Consider the following 13267-nt stretch of genomic DNA (forward strand, 5'->3'; position numbering starts at 1 on the left):
AAAAGTTTCAAAAGAAAACACCTAGAAATGTCTTAATTAAGTTAACTAATCAGTAATTAAATTTTTCCTAAGTCTAACTTAGAAAAAATGATTAATTAACAACAATTAATTGAGTAAGGTGAGATTTCTCTAGAAACTCACATGGATCAATTCAGAGATGATCTTAGCCATTGATGAGGACTCAATCATGGTCGTTAATGAGCCAACGAGAGATTATAAGAGGATTTTGATGGTCTTGGAGCGAGACACACGAGTGAGAAGCCAGTGGTGCGAGTTCCTTCGCAAATTGAGCTATCCAGCTTCAGAGGTCGAGCAGAGGAAGATAGTTTGAGCAAAAAGGGACACAGAAGGGCAGAGACAGTGATTCCAGAGAAAGTTTCCAGTTCCAGAGAGTCAAGAGAGGAGGTCGAGTTATTTCTCCAGGAGGTTGCACAGTGTCCTCAAGAAGGCAGTTCGATTTGGCTGAGCAGGAGGAGGATTCAATTGCCAGAGGTTGGAATTGTTTTCCCGAGGGATGGAGAATTCTTTCCAAAGTAGGAGCAGTCAGTCGGAGGTAGATTCATGGCAGATTTGGGCAAAGCATGAGTAATTGCGTAAGGCTTGCACAAAATCTATGTAGAGGGGTCTGAGTTAGCCAGTTCGAGTGGCCAAACTGAGCCGAGATTGCTTGTGGAGGAGGGTAAATTTCCCTAAGTTGATTTTGCCAGAATTTCTCTCAAATTGGATTGCCTGTTTGAGCATCCATAGATTGTACTCATAATTTCACTACTACATAATAATAAAACCCTAATTTGTTGCACCAGTTTTCCCTCATTGGGTTTTTCGGGGACATTCATCCAAAAATAACTGTGTCAAATTTTTATTGTGTACGCTTGCATTCTCTCAGTTTCCAATTTATTTCTGCAACATTTTATTTGTGAAGAATTGTAATGTGATTAATTCATTATTTTTCTGTAAGAAAATAAACTACATAATTTATCCGTTAGAAGAATTAATCCCAGTAGTTGCATTTCAAGGAAAATTTCACAACATATCCCTAAAGGGAGTGTGAAATTTTTGTCAGAGCGATCGAAAAAGAATGTGAAGCTACTCCATTACTCAACTTGCTAAAGGAAATAAGAAAAAATAAAAGTGCCAACAAGAGAGAAAGGTGAAACAAGAGGATAAATGGAGGTAATGTGGCATAACAAAGTTATACAATGTTATGTGCTATTATAGTGAGAATGTAATCTCACCTATAGAAAGGAGGCCACCAACCTACTCAATTTCCTAAAAGAGGTGCAAGATAAGAAAAAAAAAGAAACAAAGAAAAAGGTTGTAGTGAGGGGTTCCACCTAAAAGTCAAAAAGGTGTGAAGAGTGCAAATGAAGGGGCAACAAGGAGAACTCATAGGGGCAAGGAAAAGTGAGGGGATTGTAGTGAAAATTGAATAGCATTGTCTAATAAATCATGACAAAGGAAAAGAGAGTCCATCAATATAGATGGACACAAGCACAAAAATGACGATGCCAAATAAAAAAGAGGAAAGCCATTAGAAATTTGGTGCACCGAGGGGAGGTAGTGGGCATTGTCATGGTCCCCAAATGACAACAAACAGGAAGTCCTTCCTCAGAGAATCCAATACAAATGCAAGGCCTAATACGTAGAGACTTGAAAATATAACAAAGGGTTTTCCAATGGAAAAGGACTTGCTAGGAGACAAGAGGAACCCATTTTTGAAAAGAAATGGTAAAGGAACTAGGAAGGAAAAGAAGGGGAGGGATGTAAGGGGGAGACATCTATCATTAATGAAGAAAAAAGGGAGGAGGAAGGGATCTTACCTGAAGAAGAGTGAATCCAAGTCACAGATAGTGGGTTTATCCTAGATAAGGAACCACTAAAATAATGAACTAGCTTGAGACTCGATGTGAGGTGGTTGTGGAGTAACAAAAAAAGGAATAAGTAGTTTAATGGCCAAATTACTTATCGCATTGCAAAGGAGGAAAATGGTTTGAGGGCTAGATTGAATAAACATAGAGTCCAAGGCTAATAATCAGAAAAGGAAACGATAGGCGAAAAAGAAAAAAAAATGAAGAATCTAGATTTTTGGAGTTGTGATTGTTTAAGTGGATTCAGTTTCATGCTTCAAATGTTTTGCATATGCCATTGTAAAAGAAAGAAAATGGTGCATTTATCTAACTCCTTTAATGTGAGGATGTTTAGCACGTTTAGACTAGTGTAAAAGTAAAAGAGTGAGGGCAAGGAGATTGATTCCATTCAATTCCCTAGGCCATTATCTCTAGTGAGAATAGTGGATATACCGTTTTCTACAACACAATTGATTTCCCTTCGCAAAATATAAATAATTATGTTGCGAAAATGAGTAGGGGAGAGATAGATTCATGGAAGTTGGAGGAAAATCCAACTTGGGATTACAACAACTTAATCCAAATAGTAAGCATAGATAAAATTCAAGAAAGGAAAAATGGTCCAAATGGGTTAAACTTCAAGCAATAGGAAAACAACCTTACACCCATTTCAATTTGTTTTTTCTCACATTTTAAAGAGAATTCTATGAGGAAGCAAGACGAATGATTCGACAACTAGAAAAAGGTCGATGGGATTCAGTACTAGACAATTTTGTATGGAAATTTGTGAGGGAACAAATATATTCAAAATCTTTTGTTTGGAAAAATTTAGTTTGGTAACTAGATTCTTGTGGTATCCAATAATCAAAAGCTTCATTTGAAGTGTTGTTAATAAATTGTTTGATTATACGACATCCAACAATAATAATTGTGACTACTTTGGAGGAACTATATATAATAGCATCATTTTTTTGGCTCCTTTAAGCAAATACCATCTACTTAGTGAGAAGGAATATTTTCCTTCCATGTGAAAAGACTAAGAACCTTTTGAGTCCCAAGACAACTTAAATGATGTACTAAGTTTGACATTATTTAATGGAAAAACCTCAAAAATCATCAAGCCAAAGTAGGAAAAGTATATTTAATTGAGTTTAGAAAAGCTACACTATGGAAGATGAAGCTAGACTCAAGATAATTGATTGTGTGATCCAAAGAAAAAATGATTTATTAAATATCACAAATCAACTTCCTTCATAGACAAACTACAAAGCCATGGATGGAGGGAGTCATACTTGAGATTGTCTCGAGGATTCTCTTCAAAAACAATCTAATAAAGCATCCTTAGGATTTCAATGCATTGGACAATGAGGCTATCATTGATATTGTGGATTCTAGGGGTAATATTGAATGTTTTGATTATTCATAAGATTCTAAATAACACCTCTCCCAAGATTTGTAACGAGACTATTGTTGAGGTTATTGTTGATGCTAGGAGGGGAACTACTGTATTCACAAGATTCTAGGCAACACCCATGCCATGATTTCAAATTAGCTTTTGTAATGGAAGCTATAAATTTCAAGTCTCTTCTACTTGGAAGAAACCTCCACCTCCACCTCTATATGATTAGGGTTGATCACTATGTAGAATATGCAAGGCTTGGGTTATATTTGTGGACTTAATTTAGAGGGATTTGATTCTTGGAATTGTCTACTGGTGATAAGGTGTTGGACTCAAATGTAGGCATTTTCTCTATTCATCTTACAAATGGGTGTGAGTATGGTTGGAATATAGATGTTATGCCTAGGTCATTGTGAAAATGTCCTAATATGGTTTCCAAATTCACACAAGGTTTACTATTAACATACAAATCAAAATATATAGAAAAATGTGAAATTCACATAGGCTTTACTATAGAAGTACAAAAAACAAAATATGAGATAAAAATGATTTTTTGTGACGTTTCTACCTTTGGTGTCCATAAATCAAATTATGAGGGAAAAAACTAAATTTGTGTAGCGTTTCTTATATCTAAAGTTCAAAGTTCACCTCTATAACTCCTAGGACTCAATAAAGGCTACAGAAATAAATGGTAAAGACTCTAAAATCTCCCCCACAACATATTATTAATAAAAGAAACTCCTCCTCTGAAAAATAAATTATTAATAGAAAGATTCTCCTAAGGAATATAGACATTTAATATTTGGCAGTCATTTGCCAATAAATTTAAAATCAAGTGATACAATAGCCCCCAAAGTAAAAACCAAATCCACTTTTCAACATTATAATCATTGACTAAAGCTACTTATCATTTGTTTTTACCATGGTGAATTGTTAACTCGTCAAGGCCCAAGATGAAACTTAGTGGCTACCACTATAACACCAAGAGTATATCCAATAGCCCGTAAGCCAAATATACAAGGAATTTATGACTTAACATCCCATTGTGCCAACCACTCGATTGTCCCAGAAGGAGACAAAAGCTACTTATTAAATTAAAACACAACATTTGTATTTGATTAGGATCCTTGATTGTGCAAAAGATAAATGGTGCATCTATGTCCCCAACAAACTGGTGCAAAGACAAATTTGTAGCATTGATATCTTTGGGGACTTTGAATGACATCTACCCATTCTAATAGAGATGTCCACCACATGATCTAAGTTCACACATAGTGAAGGGTTGATTGACCACATAGTGGCAACAATGGTTTCATGAGTATGGAATGGAGACAACATGGGTTGAGAAGGAACAGTATGTCCCTATTAACAATGTATATCAATCCCAAATATTCACACATAGAGATAAGCAAGAACAAAAGTTATCTTGTGTGGCTCGAGAAAGAAATATAAGTTGTCCAAAGGGATCATGGCTATTGAGGAGAGATCTCTATGGAAAAAATCCTTTATAAATGAAGGAACAAAATGAAATGCAATGTACTCAATAGCTTATCAACATAATCATCTAGAATCATCTATGACTTCTAGGGTAAACATACTTCTAGTGTTATCTAATTAGTTTGCTAAAATTTGGATCAACAAAATTCTAAATACTATCTTTAACCGACTAGTTTAATAAAAAATTGACAATAAGTAGAATAACCATATAACACACTAGGTTCATTGTTTTGTGTAAGATAATATTTTCACAAAGAATATGAAAGAATGTGTATCTACCTGATTCAAACTAGTTTATTATTAGTCTTCTCTCCTCCAACATTCCATCTCATCTCTGCAATCACTGCCAAACAAAAATTGAAAGAAAATCAAAACAAACCAACCTATGAAAGAAATCAAAGTGCTTTTAGTTTGAAACGAAACCTATTTCTCAAGAATGAAACCCCTGTTGCAAATTAGAAATCATTTCAAATTATTAACTCAAATAAAATGAATGAACCAAAACTTAATATAAAAATAAAAATTAGAAAATGAACTTTACCTAAAATGACCAATGAATTGAATTGGTTTGAAATAATTGTAAAAAAGATGTACTTCATTCTGAAGCTGAAATAATAAATCAAAAAATTTAGCATATGAATAAAACAATAAATAAAAAAGTTTAACGTATAAGCATGAAATAACTCTTACATCTCCGCATACTAGTTAATCCACCAAGCGAAATCATCTATTACATTCCCCCACTCCTATGGATTTCCCCTCCACCCATCCATCTTAAGGTTATACCGTACATCCTACAACAAAATGAAAAACCTCTCGAGCGACACAAATTTAATTAAAAAGGTCAAAAAACATAAAATAACCCATACACTGTGAAATGCAAAGTGAAAGTTCATACTCGAACATGAAGTCACCCAACCCACGACTACACAACCTTGCTTCTATAATCATGTTTACAATAATATATTGTGAAATTCAGTGAAAATGATTTCATATAATTATTTCCCAATTAACAACACTCTTTTAAGGGGGTTCACCCCATCTTCCACAGGATTAGCGGTTTACCTAATAGTACGGAAAAATGAAGCGAAGAGCTGCAAGAACCACCATTCATTGAAATTGCGGGTACCTGCGCCACCTTCACACAAAACTTATAAGAAAAGACCACCATGATCATATCATCAATACACTCCTCGATAATTTCACTGACAATACAAGTGAGAAAAGACCTCACGTCCTCTGTTTCTTCCAAGAGACCAAAATAAGCGTTCTTCATCCTCCCTCCTGCAAATCATTTATGAGACAGAAACACCACCTGTGAGATGGATATGCAATTTATGAGACGGAAAATTTCACAGCTCAAATAAACCCACACAAACCCGAGCTCCGAAGCTTCCTCCGTCATCTTCTTCCTCCATGTCGAATCATCTTTTTACCTATTTCAATTCATTACTAGGTCAAACCCAATTAGCAAAGCAATTACCAAAAAAATTAAACGCTTCAACCTGGTGTATCTACATGATTCAGGCTGACCGTACTCATGATCAAATTTTCTGCAAACAAAGATTAAAAAAAGACAGGCTCTGCCGCCGTTTCATGATATATAAATGATACATACACCCCAAAAAAACAAATCCATGGAAGAAATTATGTGCCTCTGAGGTTGAAACAAAAGCATCTGTTTTCTCATCTTCTCCTCAACAGCGAACCTGTTGCAAATCAGAGTTTATTTCAAATCATTAGCTAGGCCAAAACCAATAAATAGAATTTCCAATGAAATTAAAGGCAAATTAGCTTTACTTAGAATAACCATCTCTATGAATTGAAATGCCCTCGGGGTTGAACGAAATAACAGTAAACCCTTGCAATTTGCTAGAGCCTCAGTAACTGTGACGAGAAACAACAATGTTTACAGTTAACATCTTCCAGAATCATTTAAATCTTTTAGCAAAAATTTGGGTAACAGATATCTCACCAAGTAGAAAATTACTGAATAACAGAGTTGGTATGAGAATTACCGAATGACAGGGTCGAGGCGAAGGAGTAGTTATTATCTTTTAAAAACTAAAATAGCCTGAACAAACGATGCGGGCACAGGACTAATAAAATGAAGAGAAACAAAAGATTAACCCTCTACCATTAAATCACACATGTCAGAAATACTTTAATCATCAATACCACTTCTAGCTAACCTTTAGCTTTCACAATCATTTTTAATGAAATTTTGCTAAACAGATTTCTAGGTCAGATTTTAGCCCCGATTAGCAGGACATTTTAAGTGGGTTAACCCAATGTTTTATGGGGTTAGCTGTTTTACCAATTGGAGAGTAATGGGAATGATAGGATGAACTGAATCAGACGGCTGTAGGAACCAACATTCCCTGACATTGAACGCCACTTTCACTGATAAAATAAGAAAGAAAGGACCGCATGGACCCTGCTTCCTCTTGAACCACAAAATAAAGATCAACATTCTTCGACCAATCTCCCGCAATTCGACCTGCACACCATTTATGAGTGGGAGAGAGACAAATTTGCCAGCTCAAATAAAACTAAAACAGACCTGAGCTCCGAAGGCTAAACTGTTATCTACTTCCTCGATGTCGAACCCTCTTTTTTAAGCTGTTTTCATTCATTATCAAAACCAATCAGAAAGCAACTGCAGAAGAATTCAAATTCTGAGGTAACACCATAAAACAAATATTAGGGCTCTTTATGCTAAACAATCTGTACATGCTTCTTAGTAAAAACTATGAAAAAACAAAAACAAAAACAAAAAAACGTACACATATTCCCTCCATTTGATTGAATAATTTCACAGAAATCCAAAATCACTGGACATCTGCAGCAAAAATAAAGGAATGCAAACATACTGTTGGGGTTAGCTGTTTACAGAAACCAAGAACGAAAGAGAGATGGACAGAATCTGTGTATCTAACTGATTCAATTCAAGGTTAAGAGAAATATATTAAATCAATCATAGACTTACTTGCTTGGTGCTTAATAATTACCATTCTTCATCCTTAATCCTTCATGTCATCTCCCTAAATTCACTGTAAACCAAACCATTTACCAGACCACCTCTGACATAGGAACATATATAGAAACAGGCCAGTCTTCTCCCGTCATCTTCTTCCTCACTGACAAATCCTCCTCTGTACCTGTTGCACATCAGAATTCATATCAGATCATGTTCAAATATCTCTATGCTTACCCGGCAGCGTCCAATTAAAAACGTACCTGCTAGTCAATTCATAGAAATCGAAGATAACTGGTTTAATCTTCTCTTCTAGTCAATAAAATCCAGGACAAACAATGCAAACTCGGAAGAGAAAAAATAAAATAAAATAAATATAAACCAAAATTCTAACTCATTGTAATCCAAACAAATGGAAAAAACAATTAAAAAAGTGGCTGTAAAACACAATCGAGCAAAGCCAAACCAATGCAATTCAGAGCAAAGAAGAAGATGAGACAAGTCAGGAAAGCGAGAGCATGTTGGTCTGAGAATGCCTCTATACATCCATTCTCCCTCCCTTTTAAACGGTAACAAGCGAATTGGGAGCTTTTTGGTAGGGAGCGGATAGGAATTTCAAAACGGCACCACTCCTCACCACCTGTGTTAGTGGTTTTCAGACTCTTTCAACAGAAAATGGTTTTTAGGAATTTAAATCTGACAGGCGGTGACGGCCAATTAGCCCGTTCCATCCCTACTGGGCATTCCATGAAGTTCCATGAAATTTTGAATTCGCTCGACCACAAGGAATTGGATGTTGAGAGAACCTGAATCTTCATTCGAAGATGTCTCTCCCTTCAAAATTTTGTCAGAAAAGCATTTTCGCGTGCAGTTGTCTATAACACGACTTTTTGAAAGTCTTTCTGGCGGGTTTTTCCGGTGAAAATCCGGTAGCAATTTATTGGAATCCCAAGTTTGATAGCTAGTTTCTGCACAATCAAAGCATCCCAGGGGTTTTTCAGGGTGCTGAATCCGAATATGCAGTTAAAAAACCATTTTAACTGCAACAAATCGTGATTTAATCTCAATTTCTTCCACCGGATTCCGTCACCGGAATCTCCAAAAAGTCGCATTATAGACAACTCCTTTTCGCGTGGACCATTTCTTTTGATGTAACGCAGTAAAATTCAGTGTTATAAATTTTTGAGTTTTTAAAATTTATATTTTAAATAATAATATTTGAGATACAAAAGTGGTCAAATTTCATCTTATTAGTCCATATATAATCAATATTATCTTCATTAATTCATAATAAAAGATTATTCACTTCTTAAAAGAAAAAAGAAAAAATATATAAATAAAGTTTTCAAGAAATTGTTTTATTTTAATGTACTTAAATTAATTAATTATTAATTAAATTATTTATTTTGATATTTAAATAAATAATGTATGTTTCTAAAATATTAGGTTTTCTTTCATTGCCTTAATATAAATTAAGGCAATTTAAATTATTTAAATAATATTATATTTTTTTTTAATATATAAAATGTAATAAATACTTTTTGAAATAATAAATATATCTGAGTAAAAAAGTCATTTCCCTCACTATTATGTAAAGGTTTTTACTCCCTCGGTCATGTTAATAATTGACGACGCTTATAATAGAGTACACTTATCCTCCCATTTATTGAGACGCATGTCTGTCTCCCTTCAACGATTGTCACGAAGTACATAGATGCGAGTGATAAAATCACATTTTCTCTCCCTTGATTAAGAGTATTTTTTTTGGGTTTTCTTAAATGAGAGTAGTCTATAGAGGTTACACTTTTTTTTTGAAATTTTAGTATTTTTTTTTTTTAAAATTAGATAGAAATTTTGGGAAATTTAAGTTACAGCTATTAAATTTTATGATTTTCGGTGTGAAGAGATTTTTGATAGCGCTGAATTTAATTCTACCATTAAAAACACAATTCAACTCATATGGATAATTTTTTCCAAAAAAATCATCATATTCTTACCAAAAATAATTTTCTAGAAAAATTTATAGACTCTATAAACAAAGCTTAAATTAAATAATTTAGTGTAAGTCTATTTATTTTACGATATACTATGAAATTTTAAAATTTAATTTAAATAAAATTATATATATATATATATATATATAATAAAATCTAGATTTTTGGTGAGCTTGTGATTTAATGTAAATCATTCCAATATCGTATTTTCAATTGCTGAAGATTGTGGTACTTGTTGGAACAAGAATAGCAATATTTCCACCAGAGAAGGTTCTACAGCATGTGGTTTTAGTCACCCAGAGTCAAACTCTTGTTATTGAAACAGAGTATTGGTCGAAATAAGAGTCATGTTGCAGATCGAAACTCCAGTTTGTGGTAAGATCGATGAGGGATCACAGAAAAACGATTCTATGCATGAAGAGTCGTTTTGGCATTGACTTACATAGTCCCGAAAACCAGAGAAGCGTTGGAGCAATTAGTGAATTGTAAGCAGAGATCCGACAGCACTACAAGAAGATCCAGTAGCACTTCAGGAAGTTCCTGTAAATATTGTTTTTAACCTGTAATAAATTTATTCATTTGATAAAATCCGGTTTCGGAAGTTGTATGAGTCTATGGATATGTTGAAAGGAGCCTATAAATATAAGGTTTAATATTAAACTGATGAATGAGTGATTAAGCAAAAGTGAATGAGTTTTAAACAACCCTGTAAGAAAGTTTTGTTCAGCTAGAACAGGAACTTCCTGCAACCAGAGTGTGAAGTGTGACGTTTATGATCAGAGTGAGAATAGTTGTAGCATTAATAGCCTACTAGCATAAAAGAAAAAACTATTTATAAATGAACGAAGTGAAATATAGTATACACAATAGTTTATCAATCTAATCCTTTAGATTCATCTATGAATTCTAAGATAAACAAACTTCTACTATTAGTTTGCTAAAATTTGGATCAACAAATTTCTAAATAGTTTAATAGGAAAATGACATTAAACAGAATAACAATACAACACATGAAGTTATTTTTTTAATGTAGAATAACAATTTCACACACCTCATATTGTTTTATGTAGGATAACAATTTCACACAGAAAATGAAAGAATGTGTATCTACCTGAATTAGTTTATTTTTTGTCTTCTCTCCTCTAACATGCCATCTTATTTTCGAAATGTCTGCAAAACAAAGATTAAAAATAATTGAGCTAGGCTACTATTTCAATTATATATAATTAGTTTAAATGATCTAAATAATTTTCTAGCATAATACAAATCAAAATTCATCTCAAATTATTAAGTACACCAAAATTAATAACCCAAACTAAGAAAAATTAAATACACATGAACTTTACCTAGAATAACAAATGGATTGAAATAGTATTGATTCTAGAATTGAAACAATAGTAAAATAGTATAGTGTCAAGTCTAAAATTAAAACAATAGTGAAATTTATGTACTTCATTCTCAAATAATAAATAAAAAAACCTAACATTAAAATAAAAAAATTTAACTTTAAACTATAAAAAAAACTCTACATACTGCTTAATTCACTAATCAAAATCATGTATTACCTTTCCAGACTCCCATGGATTGGATTGGATTCTATCTTAGTTTCTACCATAGATCTTACATCAAAAATGAAAAACCCCCCACACAAAATTTAATTAAAAATTAAAAAAACACATCAAAAATGAAAAACCCCCATACAACACCAACAAAATTTAATTAAAAATTTAAAAAACACTCAAATAATGCAGAGGTAAAAACACGAAGTGAGACTAACACGAAATCACCCAACCCACGACTACCTAACCTTGCTTCAATAATCATCTTTATAATCATATTTTGTGAAATTCAGTGAAACCGATTTTATATAAGTATTTCCCATTCACGAGACTTTCTAGGTGATTCACCCCACCTTCGACATGATTAGCGGATTACCTAAAAGTACGGAAAAAATGAAATAACAAAACGAAGTGCTGCAAAAACCACTATTCTTTGAAATTGCAGATACCTGCGCCACATTCACAGAAAATGTATAAGAAAAGACCTCTCCGTCACCGCCATGATCGTATCATCGATTCACTCTCCTCAATAATTTCACTGACAAACAAGTGAGAAAATACCTCATCTTCTCTGCTTCTTCCGAGAGACAAAAATAAGTGTTCCTCATCCTCCCTCTTGCAAATCATTAATGAGACGGAAACACCACCTGTGAGATGGATATAGAATTTATGAGAGGGAAACACATCCTATGAGACGGTTACAGAAACCACAGCTCAAATAAGCTCACACAAACCTGAGCTCCGAAGCTTCCTCTGCCATCTTCTATCAACTTTTCTGCATGTCATCTTATCTCCGCTGCGACTGAAAACAAAGATTAAAAAGAAACAGGCTCTGCCGCCATTTCATGATACATAAATGATACATACACCCGAAAAAAACGAATCCATGGAAGAAATTGTGTGCCTCTGAGGTTGAAACAAAAGCATCTGTTGTCTCATCATATTCCTCGACAGCGAACCTGTTGCAAATCAGAGTTTATTTCAAATCATTAGCTAGGCCAAAACCAATAATCAAGAATTTCCAATTAAATTGAAAGCAAATAAGCTTTACCTGGGATGACCATCTCTAGGTATTGAAATGCACTTGGGGCTGAACGAAATAACAGTAAACTCCTTGCAATTTTCTAGAGCTTCAGTAACTGAAACAGGAAACAACAATATTTTTTTTTCCCAGGAGAAAAAAAGAAAACACTTCCATTAAGAATTTACATACCTCATAGTTGCTGTGCAATAATTAGCAGTTGTCATACATAAAATAACTAACCTGCTCCCACCTTAGATAGAAAAAAATACCTTCCTGTAACTACACAAAACAACATTCATATTATTCTCAAAGGAACTCAGACAAATAATTTCCACATGCTCTCGAAAATAGAGAGAATATAAAAAAACGAGGATTATCCCATAGATGAGACAGATGCTTGTAGGCACCTATAAAACACACAACAAGAAGGGAATCTTACTAAAACACAAAAAAACCTTGACTTTGGATTAGCCCCTCCAAAATAAGTTCAAGATGCATATGTCCAGGCAGAGGGACAGAGCATGCTTGGAGAGAGTCGGCTTCGGAATTTTGTTCTCTAAAAACATGCTGGAAAGATATTCTCAAGAAAAGAGACTTTAATCCCCGGATCCTATCTAGTTGAAAAGAGAAGGAACCTGTAAGGCATTGAGAAACAACAATATACCAATGTTTGTAGTTTAACCTCTTCCAGAGTCATTTAAATCTTTTAGCCAAAATTTGGGGAACAGATATCTACGGGGTTAGACGCTCACCAAGTAGAAAATTACTGAATAACATAGTTGGTCTGAGAATTACCGAATGACGGACTCGAGGCCAACGACATTCCCTGCACAGGGGAGTAGTTATTATCTTTTAAAGAGTAAAGTAGGCTGAGCAAACGATGCAGGCACATGACTAAAAAAATGAAGAGAAACAAAAGGTTAACCCTATACCACTAAATCACACCTCAGAAATACTTTAATCATCAATA

The 13267-nt window shown here is 34.0% G+C and overlaps 2 long non-coding RNA genes across 3 annotated transcripts in view; both read right to left on the bottom strand.

Moving 5' to 3' along the window:
* Positions 1 to 5012: 5012 nt before the first annotated feature.
* Positions 5013 to 13267, bottom strand: part of LOC149187465 (uncharacterized) — a 46898-nt gene continuing 38643 nt past the window's right edge. The window contains exons 3-5 of the long non-coding RNA XR_016256200.1: positions 5809 to 5872; positions 5285 to 5349; positions 5013 to 5086 (exon numbers count right to left, since the gene is read on the bottom strand). This is a non-coding gene — a long non-coding RNA (uncharacterized LOC149187465). The remainder of the gene's footprint in view (positions 5087 to 5284; positions 5350 to 5808; positions 5873 to 13267) is intronic.
* On the bottom strand, positions 5977 to 10886 carry LOC149187466 (uncharacterized). 2 transcript variants are annotated; one of them, XR_016256199.1, is made up of 6 exons: positions 10826 to 10886; positions 7733 to 7904; positions 7530 to 7585; positions 6362 to 7365; positions 6123 to 6179; positions 5977 to 6027 (listed from the first exon to the last, which is right to left on the bottom strand). It is a non-coding gene; the product is annotated as an uncharacterized LOC149187466 (long non-coding RNA). The 2 variants fall into 2 exon arrangements; XR_016256198.1 differs by lacking the exon at positions 10826 to 10886 and having other exon boundaries at positions 7733 to 8574.

Source organism: Pinus tabuliformis, chromosome 3_1, assembly GCF_031772625.1.
Source record: "Pinus tabuliformis cultivar Carrire ecotype Pingquan chromosome 3_1, CPIR1, whole genome shotgun sequence".
Classification (NCBI taxonomy): Eukaryota; Viridiplantae; Streptophyta; class Pinopsida; order Pinales; family Pinaceae; genus Pinus; species Pinus tabuliformis.